Below are 6,000 nucleotides of genomic sequence, written 5' to 3'. Positions count from 1 at the left end.
TGCTGCGGAAATGTTTTGGTACCCTTCCCCAGATCTGTGCCTCGACACAATCCTGTCTCGGAGCTCTACGGACAATTCCTTCGACCTCATGGCTTGGTTTTTGCTCTGACATGCACTGTCAACTGTGGGACCTTATATAGACAGGTGTGTGCCTTTCCAAATCATGTCCAATCAATTTCATTTTCCACAGGTGGACTCCAATCAAGTTGTAGAAACATCAAGGATGATCAATGGAAACAGGAAGCACCTGAGCTCAATTTCAGGTCTCATAGCAAAGAGTCTGAACACTTATGTAAATAAGGGATCTGTTTATTATTTTTAACACATGTGCAAACATTTCTCAAAACCTGTTTTCGCTTTCATTACGGGGTATTGTGTGTAGATTGCTGAAGATAAATGCTTTTTTAAATACATTTTAGAATAAGTCTAACGGGGGGGGGAAATGAGGGGGGGGGGTCTGAATACTTTCCCAAAGGCACTGTACGCGCGTGCATGTGTGTGTCTATGATTAATGAGTGGGACTGTGTCTGGGTGATTTAGCGGTGACCTCTACAGAGCAGTCACCTCCACTGGGACTAGACACTGCAGAGGGACAGAAGAGGAAAAACAAACTCATTGTACCGCACACTGGGCTGGCCTGTACTCACTCTACTGTACAGTGTATGTGTTGTTACACGTGTGTATGTGTGCCTGTGTGTGTAACAGCAGTGCTCTATTAGCCATCTCTAAATTAGCTCAGTAATAGCAGAATGATAATGTCCAGTTGGAGCCAGTACCCTGAGGGCTGTTCCACGCTGTCAGTTGGTGTTAGCTTGTTAGCATGACCACCCCTGCAGAAAAAGCACAATTTCACACCCTCTGAGGTGGCACAGCGCACGGTGGTGACCCTGGTGTAAGGGGTGTTAGTGAGCAGCGTCGACAGGGACAGGGAGAGCAGGACGGACGCTGACTCGCTAATTTGCCTGTCAGGACCTCTTTAGCGCTAAGCTACGGCCAATGCTAGTGTACCTTCAGCACTAGACGATGGCAAATGCTAGTGAACCTTCAGCGCTAGGCTACGGCTAATGGCTAGTGAACCTTCATGTGAATGTACACTGCAGCTCGGTCAAGCCCGGTTTGGCCTAACACAAGTTAGCATCATTAGCTAGCTAGGTGCTGTTGGTTCACACTCATTTTTTCAGAGCCTGGGACCCAATGCTCTTCTCTTAGCCTAATTTCCTCATTGTCCTCGGGAAAACAATAACAGGTGACCTAATGGCTTTACAAACGCCACCAATGTACTGTAACCCATTTGCGACCCATTCACAATACATACTGTTTGGATGAAGCTGTAGTGTAAAGTCTCAAATAATTCACGTTGGCTGCCGCTAACCTTCCTGTCCACATGTTAGCCTCCATGTTTGCGGTTTATCCGGATACTGCTGCGGGGCTGGTGGGGGATTAGGTGTGACTCACACTCCTCAAGCTGAGGCAAAGACCTCCTGAAACGTTTCAACCAATTTTGCTCACTGGGGAGTCCTAACCCACTACTGCCACTCTAGCTCACAGGAAAACACTCATGACAGTAGATTTACAAAGCCTGCTCATACAGTTGTTACAACCTACACAAGATTTTCAGCATGTTTGAGGAAATCAGTTTGAGCCAGGGGAGGCGCAGAATCACTAGTCTTCACATAACGTGTAGCTAGCTATTGTTCTGCAAGATGATTGGTACTGTAGATCAGTGATTCTGTAGCCGATATCAAACATGCACATTTCAGACACCATAGGAAAAAAACTGAGTTTCAATAGTGGGCTGAGGTTAAAGTCTTCCGGGTTTGTAAAACTACTGGATGATTTATTGTATAATATATCATATATACTTATCCTCTGCAGCAGAGGTAACTATGGGTCTTCCTTTCCTGTGGCGGTCCTCATGAGAGCCAGTTTCATCATAGCGCTTGATGGTTTTTGCGACTGCACTTGAAGAAACTTTTCCCGGATTGAATGACATTCATGTCTTAACGTAATAACGGATTGTTCTTGCCATAATATGGACTTGGTCTTTTACCAAATAGGGCTTCCTTCTGTATACCACCCAAACTTTGTCACAACACAACTGATTGGCTCAAAACGCATGAGCTCTTACTGGGAGTCGTGTCCTCAAATCAAAGCCTTCCACATTCAAAGTGATTAGTCTGAACTGTGCTGCTGCCTGTGTGCCGTTCAATAGGCTTATTTAAAACCTTTTCGCCGAAGACGGTCTGTGAAGACGTTACTGCCGTAATCACAGGATATAGCCTACTCCTCTGTCTTCCTTTGAGGGTCGTTTTAGAATCTTTCAGTGTGTAACTGACTAACAACTCAACCCACGTGTGGCTTTCTTTCAGGAGAATGACATCATATTCTTTTGGTAGCAGGTGCAGGCCCTCTCCAGATGGCAAGTTTGGGCCCGGTGTGTGTTTGCTTTGGCTGCATTCCCCTATCAGCATTTCCTGTTTGAGCGCAAAAGTAATCCTGTGTGTAGCCTGTGCTAGAAGAACATTTCTACTGTAATCATCCTCACATCTGGCTTGAAGTTGAACTTATTTCACCCCATTGGGAACTGGATAGGTCTGTCTCCTTTCCCCCCCCACCCTCACATGCTTCCCTCTCTCCTATATTCTTATCCTCAACTCTTCCTTCAAAGTCTCTCCATCTCCTCATGGTATGCCCCCCCACGCTCTTCCTCACGATCTCTCTGAGAATAGGGCCAGTGTTTTCTTCCTTGAGGGGGGGGGGGAGCACTGTAGAGTGTCTCCTCATCTCGTACCTTGAAGGAAGAGCTCGGAGGACTGGGATGAGCCACGCACTCCTCCTCTTAAGGAGGACCAGGGGGAGGAGAAATGAACAAGACCAAGGAGTGGAGGTCACACTGAGGCCTCCACATAGAAAAGATAGCCTGTGTTTAATGTTGTTTACAGTATACTATAAATAATATGGGATAGTTTATACAGCAGTGCAGCATATAGAGATGAGCCTTAGTGATATCTGACATTCTCACACACACGCACGCACGCACACAGACGAGCAGCACACACACACCCTCACACAAACACCATTTGACACACCAGCACAAGTACATAGCTACATGCACAGACATAGTACATGGATGAGTGTGTACCCTAGATAGCTGGTCCACTATAATGTAAAGCAGTGAGACCGACCCAGTTCAAGGCTGTATGGGGTGGTCTGAGGTCAAATTGGAAGATGATTTCTTTAGTGAAATCACTCTGGGTCAGGCTGGGTGGGTTCCTCCCACTATAGACTCTTCAGCGTTAAACTACACTGAGTGCACAAAACATTAGGAACACCTGCTCTTTCCATGACAGACTGACGAGGTGAAAGCTATGATCCCTTATTGATGTCACCTGTTAAATCCACTTCAATCAGTATAGACGAATGGTAGGAGACAGGTTAAAGAATGATTTTTAAGCCTTGAGAAAATTGAGACATGGATTGTGTATGCGTGTCATTTAGAAGGTGAATGGGCAAGACAAAAGACTTAAGTGCCTTTGAACGGGGTATGGTAGTAGGTGCCAGGCGCACTGGGTTGAGTGTGTCAAGAACTGCAACGCTGCTGTTTTTTTAATGCTCAACAGTTTCCCGTGTGTATCAAGAATGGTCCACCACCCAAGGGACATCCAGACAACTTGACACTACTGTGGGAAGCATTGGAGTCAACATGGGCCAGCATCCCTGTGGAACGCCATGCCCCGACGAATTGAGGCTGTTCTGGGGCCAAAAGGGGGTGCAACTCAATATTACGAAGGTGTTCATGTTTTGTACACTAGGTATATAGTTCTGTTCTGCTGCTCCAGACTCTGTGTGTGGGACCAATGACCAACTGACTTTATGGAAAAGTGACACACACCACTCTTGCACAGTCCTCCAACTCTGGCAGTGTCGGTCATAACATTTTTTCAGCCGCTAACTGTCATGCAAATAACTGCCATTCTCACGGTAATAAGCTGTAAATTAAAATAAAACACATTTGGCATCTCCTGGCTTCCACACACTGACTACACACTGAAGGCCAGCATCCCAGAGTCTCTTCACTGGTGACGTTGAGACTGGTGTTTTGCGGGTACTATTTCATGAAGCTGCCAGTTGAGGACTTGTGATGCGTCTGTTTCTCAAACCAGACACTCTAATGTACTTGTCCTCTTGCTCAGTTGTGCACCAGGGCCTCCCACTCTTTCTATTCTGGTTAGAGCCAGTTTGTTCTGTGAAGGGAGTAGTACACAGCGTTGTACGAGATCTTGATTTTCTTGGCAATTTCTCGCATAGAATAGCCTTCATTTCTCAGAACAAGAATAGACTGACGAGTTTCAGAAGAAAGTTAATTGTTTCTGGCAGTTTTGAGCCTGTAATCGAACCCACAAATGCTGATGCTCCAGATAATCAACTAGTCTGAAGAAGGCCAGTTTTATTGCTTCTTTATATCATTACAACAGTTTTTGGCTGTGCTAACAAAATTGCAAAAGGGTTTTCTAATGATCAATTAGCCTAATAAAATGATAAACTTGGATTAGCTAACACAACGTGCCACTGGAACACAGTAGTGATGGTTTCTGATAATGGGCCTCTGAACGCCTATGCAGATATTCCATTTTCTGCCTTTTGCCTTTTCCAGCTACAATAGTCATTTACAACATTAACAATGTCTACACTGTATTTCTGATCAATTTTATGTTATTTTAATGGACTTTTTTTTTGTGCCTTGCTTTCAAAAACAAGGACATTTCTAAGTGACCCCAAACTTTTGAATGGTAGTGTATATTTACTCAAAAACCATCCTCAAACTGTAATTTAGGTGTATTTATGCGACTCTATTGACAACTGTCAACTGCGATCGTATTGACATCTACAGGGGTCATTTATCATGTACAGTGACAGGCAGTTGGTGAACTTGATGAGCATCATGAAGCATCACAGGGTGACTATCTCAATAAAGTGTCACCAAAGCCTACAGGCTAGTCTTTCCATTGACTTCTACAGCCAGTCCCAAGTCGCCATCTACCCCTTCCACTTCAAATTGGCCCCAGCCCTTCTATTTTCTAGATCTGCCCGGTCTAAGCAATACGGTGGGAGCTATCCAGACCATTCAGATCGGCAAACACATCGAAGCGTTAGGGCCAAGGGGAAAGACGTAGGGAGTGAATTGGGACCGGCTGCATCTTCAACCGACTCTCTCATTCCCCTAACACATGTGGGCTTGGTTAATGGCTAATATCGCGCTGCGATTAGATCACGCTTTTTAATGGAGGATAGCCCTTTCATGTGGTGAGCGCTAGCGGTTAGCGTCACGGGGGTAGTCATCGGTGCTTCATGAGAGCGCTGCAATAAAGTGAAGGACTTCTCAATGACTATCGGATAGGGCCCAGGCCCAGCTAATTAAATGCACACCATCTGTTACATGAAATGTATCCCGAACAACTTGAAGTTACCATACGTCTGGAGTATTTAAGACCAAAGCAGAACTCCATATCAATCAATAAGAGTAAAGACTCCAGACTCAAACGATGATATACTCAATATATGATGGTCTTTTATATTGAACATACAACTCGTACTTGGTACTTATTGTAGTCTCCAAAACATGGTGTGTGCCACAGAAAAGAGTGGTCATTGACCCCGTCATTGAATCAAGTTCTCCTATTCTGGGAAATTTTAGCACTCATCTATTAGCTAATCTCTGACCACACCCAAAAAGAGCAACATGCCCATTAGGAGTATGTCATGGACGGCCTTTCAGGCCATTTCATTCCAAACGTGTGACACAGACAGAAAAAGAAGCTCAGATTGAAGGAAAGTGGTTCTAATTGAATGCACACCTACAGTATGTCAAGTATCATTCAACGAGACAGAACGAACGAGAGAGAGAATAAGCACAGCAAGAAAAAGATAGAGCTGAAGAGATGCAATACTTAGTAGTTAAAATCCCAAAAATGCATTCTGTTTGGGCAACTAGCCGTGCAA

General features: G+C 44.8%; 1 protein-coding gene across 1 annotated transcript in view; it reads right to left on the bottom strand.

Annotated features, from left to right (window-relative positions):
• myo9ab (myosin IXAb) overlaps positions 1 to 6,000 on the bottom strand; it is a 186,258-nt gene that overhangs the window by 126,868 nt on the left and 53,390 nt on the right. The window lies entirely within an intron of this gene.

The sequence above is a fragment of the Salvelinus sp. IW2-2015 genome, linkage group LG4q.1:29 (genome assembly GCF_002910315.2).
Source record: "Salvelinus sp. IW2-2015 linkage group LG4q.1:29, ASM291031v2, whole genome shotgun sequence".
NCBI lineage: Eukaryota > Metazoa > Chordata > Actinopteri > Salmoniformes > Salmonidae > Salvelinus > Salvelinus sp. IW2-2015.
This window is presented reverse-complemented; position numbering and strand designations above follow the sequence as displayed.